The sequence below is a fragment of the Crocuta crocuta genome, unplaced genomic scaffold, assembly GCF_008692635.1.
Source record: "Crocuta crocuta isolate KB4526 unplaced genomic scaffold, BGI_CrCroc_1.0 scaffold858, whole genome shotgun sequence".
NCBI lineage: Eukaryota > Metazoa > Chordata > Mammalia > Carnivora > Hyaenidae > Crocuta > Crocuta crocuta.
The window spans coordinates 131,243-147,413 of NW_027527163.1; the positions used below are offsets into that span (position 1 = coordinate 131,243).

Below are 16,171 nucleotides of genomic sequence, written 5' to 3' on the forward strand. Positions count from 1 at the left end.
GTAACAAGCAAGAACAAATTTAGAGCCGTACATGGGATAAAGATCACAGTGTAACTCAATTTTAATTTTCAGGATGTGAATTTTGTGGTCCATTGGCACAGATCACTCTTCTCTTTTCACTACCCTAAAAACGGGCAAAGAAAGAGGCGCCTGTTGTGACTAATGTACTCTGATGCTACAGACCTAGGAGAACTAAATAAAAGTCACATTGAAAATAGCTTCTTGTCCAATGAAATATAAGGAAAATTTATTTCTTTAATCTTTTCTCTTACTCTGTGTTTGAATTTCCATTGGCTCATAGCCTTTGTATATATGTACATTTAGAATCATTTCACAACCATGGGAGATACAGTATTGATCTTGGGTAAAAGAGTAAATTGATGCATACAACTTAAAATATTACATACAGCAGATCTGCTAGTTGAAAGATCATCCTAGACATGGCATGCCAAAACAATGGATTGACTGATCTTGATCAAAGGGAAAATTAAGGGTCAAAGTGATGATGAATAATTGCAGTGACAAAATTAGCAGAGATAAAAGCTGAAACCACACACGGTGAAGCAGGTTTAAGGCCTTATCAATTAGTCAGTTAATAACAAATGAGCATATACTACAGAGTCTGCATCATATTAGTAACAAATACAAAAAGTGCTAAAACTCCCTGCCCTTTGTGAGCTAACAATCATCTCATATTGTACATTAATAGACATTAAATGTCATTATATAATTACATTTAAATGTAGTGCTTATTGTAATCACTTATTTTTTGGTGCTAATAAAATGCTCTTCCTTTTTCCCTTGTGGGAATTCTAACATTTCCTGTAGAATTGTTATGTTTATCCAATGTGAATGTGAGGTGAATTATTGTTTTATAAACTGTTTTCAAACTCCCTTTGAAAATATGTGGAAGTGTTGATACACTGTATTGTACATGAAACTAATATTACATTGTATGTTCACTAAGTGGAATTTAAGTAAAAGTTAAGATATATACATGCATATCCTATATATATATTTATACATATATGTATACATATAATTATTCAGGGAACAGGAAGATAAGTGGTAAGCCTTGAAATTTGGTAGGGAAATAAGATTTAATTTTGGAAGTGGGGAACAACATGGAAGGGAATGGAAATAATTATCAATATTCTTGTAAAACAGAGAAGTGAGCATAAAATAACAAGGAAAAGGAGAAGTAAACTTGGAGGCCAGGCAGGTAATGAAGAGTCATGCATATCAGAAAACTATGCAAATTGAACTTGATAAAGACTAGAAAGTCATTAAACCTGTATGATTCTGGAATATATGTGATGAAGCGTATGTTCAAGATGTAAATTTAGAAAGCTCATGAGGAGTCAAATTGAGAAAAGTAAAAAAAAAAAAAAAGAAGAAACAGTGATAATTACAAATATCGATAACAATGCCATACAAAAATCATTTTTAATAACTAAATTTGGTATTATATATTTTTTGTTACAGACAATGACATTCAGTCTCACCAAACGGATTATTTTTTTCTCTTTATTTTTTTAACATTTATTTATTTTTGAGAGAGAAAGAGAGAGAGAGAGCCAGAGGGCGCAAGTGGTGGAAAGGCAGAGAGAAAGGGAAACAGAATCTTAAACAGGCTCAACAGAATCAGCTCCCAAACAAGGGACTCAAACTCATGAGTCCTGAGATTATGACCTGAGCTGAAACTGAGAGTCAGGCACTGACTGAGCCAACTGAGCCACCAGGCACCTGGGTATTTTAAAGGAACAGTGTTAAAAAATGGAGAAAGATCAGTTTTATGGCATTGTTTTAAAGAATAATACAATAATATAAACACTTGGTTAATTATGAGTTTGAAGGGAAAAGTCGGTTATACTCATTTTGTCTATGATGCATGCACATAAATATATAAGCACAAGCTAATGCTTAGTTGTTAAATGGGGTGTTCACGGAATGAACTTTTTATGTATTGATGTATCATGATAGCACAAATGCTAATTAACTTATTAACATTTTTGCTGCAATATGTAAAAAGACAAAATTATGTTCTAATATTTACACTTCTATATTTTCTAATTTTAAGATGAAGACATCATTTGATTATAAAAATATGTCTGTATTAAAGGCATTAAAATAAGAAAGCTTTAATGAGCTTATAGATTTTGTTCATATATATATATGAGAAACCAATTACTTTTGACACTTTTGAGTTAGCTGATATAAAAAAATGACTAAAAGTACGGAGCAGGATAATTGTAAGCAAATAGTCATATAAATCAACCTATTTGGGGGGAAAATCATTGATGGAGCTAGAGAAAGAAATATCATGAGCTCATGATACTGCTTTCCATTGGCCAATCCAACAGCAGTAAAAAGGCAAGGACCGCCCTTCTCCCAGCCCACAGAAGTAAGCCCCTAGGGACACAGGGTGGCATGGGAGAAGAGTGGAGAATGGAGATGGATGAGCCAATGGAAAATAGTCACAGTATATTGTGTATTTCATAATTTAGATGCTGTAAATTTTCTTTAATGCATTTCTACTACATATAGAGATATGTCTGTGTGTACTGTTTCTCAAATAGTTACAAACCAATATGATGCATTTTTATACTGATTTTTAATAAAAACAGAATAGAAACAAAATCAAGATAGCTTCCACAGGATTGTGAAGTTGTCATGAACATTAACCATAAGAATGAGAGACAATAGACTTTGGTCATCCACACATTTATGTTTGGCATAAAGACAACAATTTTATGAAACTTAAACTTATGTTGCTCCTTAAGTTATTTATTTTTCTTATTAAAATACAAGGTATAACTTTTCTTTTCAAATCAAGTGGTAGAAAAATACAATCGTAAAATGTATATTTCTTTAATATTAGAAAATATGGGTGTTACATGTACTTATGGGTTCGATCTTTATGAAGTTTACTATATGTGAAAACTTGTCTGTAAGATATAGAAAATGCCATGATCTGATTTTTTTATGAGACTAGTCTTATCTGGAATCCTTTAAATTTATATTGACTAGATAATATGAAATTATCTATAAAACTGAACTGTACCCTTGAATGTTATTTTGTTTCTTTGTGGTTAAAATAAAAATTGTTTACTTAGGCTGTTGTTCATTAAAGTACTTCCCTATAAGAATCTCTAAAAATATAATCTCTCACCACCCACAACCCACCCACCTCTCACTGCCTCCAGGACCCAGTACACTCCCTAAATACATAATCTGACTAAGCTACTCACTGGTGTTTTATCAACAGCATACTTTTAATTACCAATGATGAGCTAGATAATTATTTCATAATATACTTTCATCTTTCACTTCATAAAAGTCAAGAGAGTGATCTATGAAGGCATGCTATTAATTTAACCTGTTGCTAGTCATTGGAGATATAAAGATAATTAGTCAATCATAATAATCCTCAAGAAATTCACTGTCTTGATGTAGATCTATAAATAGCTGATGATTCATCAGGCTGCTTGCTGTTATAAAAGTATCAATGCAATGTGTTCTGTGAATTTGCAAAGAAATAATAAACATCTGGGAAAAGTGGGGAGAGGTCATCAAGAATGCTGAAGATTAATAACATTTTTGAGAAGAAGAGAAGGACTTAGAAAAGGGAATTTTATGCCTCTGACAGTCCAGGGACTCTTGACATATACTGTATGAGAATATAAGGTGATTTGAAGTAGGTCAAAATGTGAAGGGCTTTCTAGTTTCAAAGGTAGAATATGGCCAGAAAGTGAAATTTCTTGCATTCTATGCAAAGGAGTGTTTTTAATCTTCATCATTTCCTTTACCAAGAATTGACACAGGTTGAACATAAAAGCATATTGTTTTATACTTCTTGTATTCAGGATTTTAAATTTTTACTATTTTAATTTATATTTATAGCAATTATTAAAAATAATAATAATGGTATATCTTGAATACCTAAGAAATAAGAAACATTATGGAGAGAAACATCCTATTTAATCATTTTTAAAATTTAATTCTCAATCCAATTCCACGAATTAGGTATAGTTATCACTACTTCATAAACTTAAGCAGGTTAACTAGCTTACCCAAGTTTTCAGAATTGTACAGAAAACTATATAAAAATAAAACCCATAGCTAGCTACATTTGAAGGCATTACATCTTTATGGCCAGTCTGTTTTAACTCTTAAATACAAAAATTTATGATATTTTACTGAAATATATTTGACATGCAACATTGTGTAAATTTAAGGTGTACAACATTAATTTGGTACACATATTTTAATATACATATGATTGCCATGGTGATAATAATTAGCACTTTATATTATGTTACCTAATTATCATTTCATTTTAGTGTTTGGAATAATTATGTGGTAGTTTCTTAGCAAGTTTGATGATTATAATACAATATTGTTGTGTTTAATCACTATACTGTGCATTAGATCTCTAGGTTTATCTACCACTTGTTGCAAATTTGTACACTTAAGTAACATCTTACCTATTCCCCTTTCCCCATTCCCTGGTAACCACCATTTTATCCTCTGATTTTACTAGTTTAGGTATTTTAGATTCCACGTATAAGTGATACCATATTGTACTTGTCTTTCTCACTTAGCTTAACGTGCTCAAAGTCCATCCATGTTGTTGCAAATGACAGGTGAAAGAATAAAGGCGATGTGGTATTTTATACACACACACACACACACACACACACACACACACACTGGAATATCATTCAGTCCTGAGAAAAATCTAGAATGTTTACTGAGACATAGATTTGAACAGTAACTTTCATTATACTACTACTTGAAGTATATGTTTTTTCTTTTTCTTTTTTTAATGTTTTATTTATTTCTAGGAGAGAGAGAGACAGCGCGAGCAGGGGAGGGTCAGAGAGAGAGGGAGTCACAGACTGAAACAGGCTCCAGGCTCTGAGCTGTCAGTCAGCACAGAGCCCGACGCGGGGCTTGAACCCATGAACCGCGAGATCATGACCTAAGCGAAAGTCGGACGCTTAACCGACTAAGCCACCCAGGCGCCCCAGTATATGTTTTTTCTGATCAACAATTTACTTTACTGACCTAATTCAATAACAATTTTTAGAGGATTATAAAAAGAAAAAGAAAATTAAAAGCTGTTGGTGTCATAGGTTTGTTTTCAATTCAAGCTAAAAGCCAGACAACTGTGACACCATTTATCTTTTTTCATGAAAAAAAGTTTAAATTTTTAAGTTTCAAGTTTTCCGTTAGTAAGAAGAAAATGTTTAATAACTTCACATGAAAGAAAAGGTGAATATTTTCAACTCATCAGAGTGAATGGAACTGAATTGGCCATATTGAAATCAAAGTTGGTGTTTTGCTGAGGGACACAATGTTTCAAAGCAACACTGGCATCACTAAGCTATATTATCAGGTGTATTTAGAAAGACACAAGTAACTTATGCTTTTTATTTTTTTATATTTTTAAATGTTTAATTATTTATTTTTGAAAGAGAGAGAGAGCATGCACCCACATACAAGGGAGGGGCTGAAAGAGAGGGAGACAGAGAATCTCAAGGAGGCTCTGAGCTGATGGCTTAACTGACTAAGCCACCAAGGTGTCCCAACTTACCTTTTTAAATAAACCTACTCTTAGTTTAGATTGTCTACAAAAGGTAGAAAAATATTTCCAAAATTATCAGGACTGGTAACTTATAGCTTAAGAGGAATGAGTGAGTTTTATTCTTGGCCAATAAATTAAGCTACAGTCAAAGAAATTTCTAGTCCATACTTACTTAGAGCTATATTAAAACCAACTATCTTAAAAGGCCATGTTGACTGGTAACACTGTGCTTTAAATGTTTTTTTTTTTTTTTTTTTTTTTGAAAAGACTTTCACTTGATGATAAGGGTAAATATATGGATATAGAAAAATTACAGATGAAAGCAGTTAATACAGAGTGGACAAAGAATTAATTAGGTTTATCAATTATAATCTACTTAATTTTATAATTTTGACAGTAGTCCACAGGCTGTACATAAGCTAGTCATGGCTATTTTTAATCTATTGTCAATCTTATTCATTCCCAGGATGCCTAGGGCATTCTAGAAGGCATCACCGGAAAACAAAAATGCCGAATTTCATCATATGGACTGAATTTAATTGAAGCAAGGTACAGAAATAACATTTTTTCACTACTATCTGGTATAAAGTTTACTCTTTAGGAGAAAATGATCCATATTTAAGAAATAACATGAAAAGTTTTACAGAAATAGAATTATGGGGATTTCAAAATAGGTGTTATCATACTGTAGTTTAGCTGACATTACAAAATACCATAGACAGGTGGCTTAAATGACAGAAATTTATTTCTCACAGTTCTGGAGGATGAAAGTCCAAGATCAAAGTTATGGCCAACTTTCTTACTGTGTCCACCCATGACCATTCCTCAGTGTGTACAAATGGAGGGAGATAGAGCTCTTTGTCTTTTTCTTATAAAGCTACCAATCCTATCAGCTAAGAACCCCACCCTTATGACTTACCTAATCCCGATAACATCCTAAAAGCCTGATCTTCAAATACAGTTACACTGGGAGTTAGAACATTAACATATGAGTTTGGGGAGGTGCAGAGACACAAGTCAGTCCATAGCAAGCCTTACAAAGAAAAACAAAGAGATAGCAAATAAACTCTACAGAATATAGAGAAATTTAGAAATAAAAGCAAAAGGGGAAGAGAAGAGAAAGACAGGAGTTAAAGGGATAGGCAGTAGCGTGAGTGGTTGGACCCTGGAAGAGGAAGCATCAACATGACATTTCCGATGGTAGGGTGTGAAGAATATCAAAAGACAGGTTTGCATGTTACTAAAATCCAAGGTATCTTTGCTTTACATTTAGTCCTGTACCACACGTTTTCTCCAAAATTTATTGAAGTTTGGCATACACAGAATGGTCACATAAAATATTTTATTTTCTTCTCTGTCTCTGAAATGGAGAACAGTGATGTGTGTGCCGTGGCACACAATTATGGCACAGTGGGAAGAAAGGAGCTGTATGCAGGCAGTAAGAGGCAATGTATGTATGAAATTTGGAAGCAATAAGAAACAGTGTAAAATCTTAAGATTGTATGTTCTTGTGAATTGATATATTAGTTTTGATATTTTTCTATAGAAGGATTGAGGTAATTTCATGTCTCATAAAGGACAAGATCACATCAGCTGAGAGACATACATATTTTATGAGTTCAAAGGAGATATATGCTACCTGTGTGTGTGCTCATATACGAATATGTGCAGTATATATAATATATATGTAATGTACTGCATGTAATATATAGCATCTATAATATACACACATATGTATGCTATATTTAAGTCTAGTGGTAGCACATAAAATTAATCAATAAAATATATTGCCAGAATTGTAAGTCCTACTTGCTTTCATAGAAGTGGTCAAATTATTATAAACTCAGATGCAATATAACTATTTGCTGTAAGGGATGATTAAAAGGAGATAGGACTTGGATAGTAAAAGAAGGAGGGAAACATTATAAACAAAGTTTTCCAGGTAAAATGAATAAAATATGTTTCAAAGATGATTATAGAATAGGGATATTAGAAAATAAGGCTAAAGAAGTAAATAGGGATTGATTTATGCAGGACCTTTAATGAAAATTTGACTGTGAATTTTATTTTGAAGTCATGATTCTTTTTGTGTGTGTGTGTGTGATGTTGTAACCCATTAGAGTGTTTGGAAAAGGATGAGTTACTAATTCATTTTTTAAAAATTTTAATGGTTATTTATTTTTGAGAGAGAGAAAGACATAGTGTAAATGGGGGAGGGGCAGAGAGAGAGGGAGACAGAATCTGGAGCAGGCTCCAGGCTCTAAGCTGTGAGCACAGAGTCCAATGTGGGACTTGAACCCACAGACCACAAGGTCATGACCTGAGCCAAAGTCAGATGCTTAACTGAGCCACACAGGTGCCCCTAATTAATTTCTAATATAGACATGTAATTTTCAATAATTTTAATTACAACTCATTATAAATTAGAATGAGTTTCAATTTAGCCCTTTTGTAAGTCATAGTCCTTCCCTAGCATAATGATACACTTACATAGTGGGAAAAAAAATCAGTTGATTATTCGCTATTGCCATGAATTATACAACCATCCACATAAATCTTAACTATAATGTCATAGACATATTTGATTTTTTGTCATCGTTATTTTCAGACAAAATTAAAACAATTTTGAAGACTTCTGTTTTGAGCAAAGGAAAGCCATTAGAGATTTTTGTACAGGGTGTAGAAACTATAAGGTGGTAATTTTAGGAGAGTCAATTTTGCAGAAGTAGTGAGGATTTAAGGAAAAAGGAGACTAAAAAGCAAAAAAAAAAAAAAGATTTAATCTATTGTAATATTCCAGGTTGTTCTTATCTCCCAGTTCTCCTACCAGCAACAAAAGATTATAACAGACTATTTTTTACTGCAATACAAATGTAGACAATATGTATATGCATATACACTCATACATATAGGTATATGTATTGCACATATCTATGCTTATATACATGCACATATATATTTATATATACCTATATTCACATTTGGATTATGAGTGACTACATAAAGCAGTATTTCTTTTAAACTCAGGATTGATATTACTCAAAGTCCATAAAAACACAATTTTAGAGTAAAATATAATAAGACTGTAGTCTTGCAAGTTCAATGTAGCTGAATAACCTATTGAGAAAATATATGGCAGTTTTCAATAGACAGACTCATTAGCCTGAATGAAAGAGAAATCAAATGCCATTTACATCTCCTCTCCAGGATGTACTCAAGTACTGTCTTTAGCCTCAATTTACTCCTGTAGATTAACTTGTGTGTGTGTGTGTGTGTGTGTGTGAATAAAAGAGGAAAGTAGGAACATTCCAAATGCAAACTCTAAATATTGCTTAATACTTTGAAAGAAGCCAAAGAAAACATTATTTTGAACTGTCTAAACAGAGAAGAAGGAGGATTTAAAGTCTAAAGTTTAAAAGACTGGGGGGCGGGATGGTTTCTGGGTGGGTCAGTGGTTGAGCCTCAGATTCTTGAAATGAGCTCAGGTCATATTCTCACAGTTCGTGAGATCCAGCCCCATATCAGGCTCTGCGCTGACAGCTTGAAGCCTCCTTGAGAGTCTCTCTCTCCCTCTCCCCCGCCCCTCCCCACATGTGCTCTCTCTCTTTCTCTTTCTCTCAAAATAGGTAAATAAAGTTGGGATGCCTGGGTGGCTCAGTTGGTTAACAACCGACTTTGGTTCAGGTTATGGTCTCACTGTTCCTGAGTTCGAGCCCCACATCCGGCTCTCTGCCAACAACTCCCTCACTCATGCTCTGTCTCTTTCTCAAAAATAAACATAGAAATAAATAAATAAGCTTAAAACAAAAGATAGGAAATGAGGCAGCAGGTCTGACCAAGTGACGTTGGATTCCAGGAGACTAAGGTGTTCAAAGCCGCATGCTCTTTAGCATATACAGAAAAGTGAACATGTGAGGTGGTTTCGCATCAGAGGCTTTGGGGGATGCTGATGACGGCAGCCCAATGGAAGCCACAGCAGTGGGGAGTCTGGATGAACACCTCATAGAAAGGAAGAAGTGGGAGCACTGCCTAGCCACGTGCTTTCAAGGGGTCCCTCCAGGTTTTGGAAATTTGCAGACAGATGGCCAAGCACATTTCCTGCATTTTTTCATGGAAACAGTTTTCTTTGTTAGGAAGAAGGAAAGATCGACCTGGAAACACATTGAATCAGGATCACTGGCAAGTGTTATTATGGGGAAGGCTAACCTAAATTTCATTTAAAACAATAAAACATGACGTTATTTGTACTCTAAGCATACTTAGCAGTTGATAAACTTGTGTCGTTAAACAGCTTACAGAAGTAGCAAATTCATACTACTTTCATGAAATTGAAAGACCCAGGAAGGACATTTTACTTAGCTTATAGTTATTTTCAGATTGAAAATAAGAGCAGAAACAAAGTTAGAATTATGCAATCTTTTGTGTATCATGAATTATATTTACATATTGTGACCCAATAAAATTATATAATGAATAGTGATTTTATACCCATAAAAATAGCTTCCATTTTATGTGTTCTTGATTTATGTCTACTCTCAAAGCCATAGAAAGAGTAGTAAGTGTATTTATGATGAAAGGCTGTTTTTTCCCCCAAACTAGAATACAATAAAAAATAAGAATGTCAATAGCATATTCCGTTTTGTATTAAAAAATAAGTGATCTTGCTTGTCTAAAATAATTTATAAAAATGAAAATAGGAATAAAAATGACACTCAAGGAACTATAGGAAAGATTATATTTTTAGATTATTACAAAATAAATGTAGAACACTCTGTTATTCTTACCCTACTAGCATTAATTATTGGGCCATTCCCTAAAATGACCCTTGTGATTGTTAGTATAGCCACAAGACAAGCCATGCCTTTGCTATTTCCCAAGGAAGATGATATTTTGATGAATTCTGCATTTGCAATTTAAACAAAAAGCATGAAAATAATTCTAATAAAATTAGTGGGATTAGTGCTAATGTAGTTTCTAGGTACTATAATTGTGTTTTGCATGTGGGAACACAGACTATCAAAGTCAGTTAAGGAATAATGCTGAAAATAGAATGCCTTCCTCTCTTGACAATTTCTTCAGAGAAAAGAAAGGCAAGGGAGACAGATTTTCAATTTATTTCTGTCCCTTAAATTAACACCTTTAAACCCAAATTATGTTGAAAGTGAAACTATATATGTATGAAGAATGCACACTGAGGTTTTCCAGATAGATCGATCCTCGAACAAAGTAAAACAAAGATAGATGTGCCAGAAAGGACAACAACAGCTAAGAAGTGAGTTGAAATAATTTCATTAGGAGAGACCATCCAATGACATCTTTTAGGTAAATAAACTTTTAATCTTCAATGTTACTTACAAGGCTTACAGTACTTAAAATAAGTATGGTTTCAAAAAATATGTTTCATCTGTAGGACTAAGTTAGACATGATATATAATGTTTAACTAAATTTGTCTGTAAGGCTGGTTGGTGAATCTATTCCAAATGTCTGTATAGAATAAATAATCAAGAATGAAGTTGTTTTTTGGTTGTTACCTACTGTTACAAATTTAGTTTATGTATTACATGAATAGAAATAGGGAAGCAATTTAGTAAAATAATGATGATTGCTTTAATATAGGTAAACAATGTACTATGTGACAGCAGAGGGAAAATGTGAGAAGGACAAATAAGACTATTTTATGATAAGCCACGTAATGTGCAAACAGAAGGTGGGAAATGCAGAGATATCAGTTAAAGTTATTTTATGATAATACACACAATAAGAAATGGTAAAGCTGTTGGGCACTGCCTCCTTTTGGAGATTTTTTTTTTAATATGCTTCTTACTTGTGCCTACTCTTAATCGGTATATTAAGTCTTTAGCAGAATTAGCTCCTTAAAAGAGTTTTTTTAATTGACCATACCAATGTGCTCAGAGGAAAAAATGCATGTTAATGCTTATCTCCAGTTTTATCTTTTACATCCACCCCTTAATACTCTTCATTTCTTATTTCTCTATAATTTTTGTATGTACTCAGACTCTAACAATTCTAAATTATATACATGTTCCCCTCCTTACATTGTAACAGTTTCCTTTCCTGCATAGAAAAATGATTTGGAGCACCTGGGTGGCTCAGTTGGTTAAGCATGCATGCAACTCTTGACTTTGGCTCAGGTCATGATCTCACTCACTCTTCGTGAGATCTATCCTGGCATCAGGCTCTGCACTGAGAGTGTGGAGCCTGCTTGGGACTCTCTCTCGCACTCTCTCTCTATTCCTCTCTCTCTCTCAAAAATAAATAAATAAACTTAAAGAGAGAGAGAGAAACAATTTACTCTTCCAGACAAACTCCACACATCACTTCTGTGGACCACTCCTAAAATCTTGCTAATTCTCCTTGCTTCTTCAAGTAGGTTCACTACACACTCAATTCTTTGAAGGGAAGCACTATTCCTTTAGACCCTTACATAAAAGGAATTGTGCTGGAAACATATATTATTCAATTAATTTTTTAAATAAATTAAATTGAAGGATATTTTGTATAACTAATTGCTAACTTGATTGTGTATGGGGTTAGGGAGAAAGTAAAGTGAATTCAAAAATGAAGTTAAGTGAGTAAGCAGTCATAAGATATTCAATCTCTAGTATGTGATTTGGGGATGAAAAGGGATATAATTCAAGTGGAAAGTTATTAGTCATTGAGAGGGAGAAAAGGCATGCATATTATCTTAAATTGACTTTTTTAAGTTTATGTTTATTTATTTTGAGAGAGAGAGAGAGCAAGCAAACACAAGCAAGGGAGGGCAGAGAGAGAGGGAGAGAGAGCTTGATGTTGGGCTCCAACTCACAAACATTGAGGTCATGACCAGAAGCTTAATCAACTGAGCCACTCAGGTTCCCAGTAACTTGACTTTTTCTCTGAGTTTTTACAATGTTAGTGCAAATGAAATACATAATACATAAAATAGGGAAGGATGGAGATAGGTACTTTGATTTTGATGAAATATCCTTTACCATCAGACCATATTACAGATGTAAAACACTTCAGTAATTATTTGGCCCTGTCAAAAATAAGTGTTTGATATAATCTTTTCCAAGGGGAAGGAGAACATTTTTTTCATTATTTTCTCCAATAATTAATGAAAGCATTCATTTCCATATGTTTTATTGAGCTACAGGACCTAACTACTCCCATCTTTCTCCTCCTCATCATCTGTTCAACAATAAACTCATCGCAATCATGACAATATTATTCTTCATCATTTAACTAACATTTATGCATGATGTTCATCTTGATTTATATAAAATTAAATCATAAATGATGTTTATGACCCATCTTATCCACGAGATCATTATTCAGATTAATTAACATTAGTATGTTGCTTTTATTTTTGTCATGTAGATGCTGCATACTAATTCAGTTCCAAATAATGTGGAATGAGGAATGTCACACCAATAGATTTATGTGACATATGATCATGCTTACAAATAGCAATTCACATATCCAAGGAATTATACCTTTGCTGTTTCTTTGATCCAAATGTTTTCTTCTTTCTATAAGAGAGTTTAGAAGGTTTTTTTAATCATAAATGGTTTTTAAAATTATTACAAATAAACTGCACATATGCTTTTCAAGTTAATGAGTACATTAATACTAATATTAATAATATTAATAGTATTATACTAATACTATTATAATATGTTATTATATATTATAATATATTATATGTAATATATAATATTATACTAATATTATTATAATAATAATCAACTTTTATTAATAGTTCAGTGACATCAATTTTATAAAAGGATGCATAAGAAATCATGTTTTCTTTGTGCCTGAGCTTTTCCAGTCTGAGCCCTCAGCAACACAACCTTACACTCAGACCTGTGGTGACAGTACAAATGAAGTGAGTGAAAGATTTGACCTTTTTGCAGAAAAGTCAGATTTTGTAGTTAATGGGTGCTTAATGAAGAAATGATAGAATTAATTATAATGAACAGATGAGTAGACTCATCTCTGTGAAATGTAATCATGTGAGGTGATTTTTTCATTATTTTCATAGTTTATTATTATTGAGAGAGAGAGAACAAGCAGAGGAAGAGCAAATAGAGAGGGAGACAGAATCCGAAACGGGTCCCAGGCTCTGAGCTGTCAGCACAGAGCCCAACACAGAACTTAGACTCACCAACCACTAAATCATGACCTGAACCAAAGTCAGACCTCCTGAGCCACCCAGGCATCCCTGTGAGATGTTTTTTTTTTTTTAAACCTGCCTCAGGAATCCGAAGAACTGAATAGGATTTCACGTTTGACTCTTGTTTAATTCTATTATCTAAAAACAAACAAACAAACAAAACAAAAAACAAAAGACCCCAAACTATTCATCTATTGTAAATTTTAGATTTGTCATCTACACAGTAAGGGTAATAATCATATATAGATTACAGGTTGCTATAAATAATAAAAAAAGATATTTATAAATTAGTAACTACTATGTTTAAGAGATATTGCAGATAAAAAGTAAAATAAAACTGTGCATGAGAATATATGGATGGCCAAAGTTTCTTTAACTAAAGGTGTCAATATATTTCTCATATTTTGCCTAATATAAGAAACTATTATTAGTTATACGGCATCATTTAAAATCCTTAATTAATGGGGCATCTGGGTGGTTCAGTTGGTTAAGCATCTATCTGACTCTTGGTTTCGGCCCAGGTCATGATCTCACAGTTTTCAGATCAAACACCACATCAGCCTATTAACTGACAAGTTGGAGCCTGCTTAGGATTCTCCCAGTCCTCTCTCTCTCTGACCCTCCCTCATTCATGCTTTCTCTCTCTCTCTCTCAACAAATAAATAAATAAACTTCAAAAACAATCCTTAATTACTTCCTTTTCTCTGTACACTAGACAGGTACAGACACTATGCACCAGACACTGAAGCAATTGTTCAGTGTAGGTGGTTCTTGTTCTCTTCAGGAGTACAATTAAAGCGGTGAAAACAGTTACTAAGCTATTAAAAGAACAAGTGGACAGATCATTTGTAGCAGGTATCACAACAAATACACAAATGTGGGATGCCGTATAAGGCATATGTATTTGAAACAGTGGGGGAGGGTCTTTCACAGGAGGTGACAAGATGGTTCCTGAATTAAGAGAAGGAGACATGGAGGGAAGGGTAAAAGGGACTGTTAGCAAGGTGGTACATGTGTGGAGAGCTGGCTGTCATAACAGAAATAGCAGCATGTGCAGAAGTCTTGGAGCAAGAACGAAATTAATACCCTCAGAAGAATAAAAGCCTTCTGTAGCTGTATCAAAACAATGGCACTAGATAAAACAAGAGAGATAAGCAGGGGGTAATCACCCAGGCTTTTGAAAACATGTGAAGACAATTGGAAGCCTTCAGCGTATTAGAAGCAGAGGGCATTTTCACAATACCATCTGGTTGTTCTGTGGGGAATTGATTAAAGAAGTCAGAGAAGAAGTAGAGAGAGTGGCTGGCAGTAGTAAGGGGGAGAGATGGCTGTACTAGAGATTGTTTTTAGGTGGTGCAAAGAAATTAAGTTGCCGATGAATAGATTTTGAAAGTAAATGAGAAAGAAAAGTCATGGAAAATTCTGAGTATTTTGACTTTGGTAGAATTGACATTTACTGGCATGAGAAAGCTGGGAAGGAAATAAGTTTTGAGAGAAAACTGTTAAATTCGGGAAATGAGAAAGTAAAATGCATGTGAGATTTCAAAGAAGGAAAGCTTACAATTTACGACAATAGTAGTATTACGCTAAGTGAAAAAAGGCAGTCAGAAAAAGACAAATATCCTATGATTTTACATATGTGGAATTTAAGAAACAAAACAGGTGAACATAGGGAAAGGGAAGGAAGAATAAAATAAGATAAAAACAGAGAGAGGCAAGCCATAATGGACTCTTAACTAAATAGAACAAACAGTGTTGCTGGACGGGAGGTGGGTGAGGGTATGAGCGAAATGGGTGACAGGAATTAAGGAGGGCACTTGTTGGAATGAGCACTGGGTGTTATATGTAAGTGATGAATCATTAAGTTCTACACCTGAAACCAATAATACACTGCATTTTAAAAACTTGCACTTAAATAAAAAAGAACAAATAAGAAGTAGAAATTAATGATGAAATTCTATGTACATACATTTGAGACTCATCAGCATATAGCCAGCAGACAGTCAAAAAATGGATATGATTATCTAGAGAAAGAATATAAACAAGAGAGCAGAAGAGTTAAATTCAAGTTCCAAAGAGTTCTAGTCTTGAGATGCCAAATAGAGGTGTGTTTAGCAAAAGTGCCCGTGAAGGAGCAACCATACCTGTCCTGGAAAATCAGAAGATGGTGGTGTTGCCGAAAGCAAGAAAAACATGCATTTTGTGAAGAAGATGCTTAATGACATCACCTCTACAATTGTTACATAGGAGAACTCTAAGAACAGAGTTGGAGTCATATGATTGCAGGAAGATAGGGAAATAGTTTTACATAGATCACATATATTCATTTACTATGGTTTGAGGAGAAGTGATAGAGAAAATGATGGGGCTAACATTTCCCCAAGGTCTCCCATGATACGGCCAC

The 16,171-nt window shown here is 33.7% G+C and overlaps 1 long non-coding RNA gene across 1 annotated transcript in view; it reads right to left on the minus strand.

The window, feature by feature from the left end:
- LOC144230925 (uncharacterized) overlaps positions 1–15,960 on the minus strand; it is a 38,075-nt gene extending 22,115 nt beyond the window's left edge. The window contains exons 1-3 of the long non-coding RNA XR_013334926.1: positions 15,912–15,960; positions 15,737–15,791; positions 13,088–13,123 (exon numbers count right to left, since the gene is read on the minus strand). This is a non-coding gene — a long non-coding RNA (uncharacterized LOC144230925). The remainder of the gene's footprint in view (positions 1–13,087; positions 13,124–15,736; positions 15,792–15,911) is intronic.
- Positions 15,961–16,171: the final 211 nt, after the last annotated feature.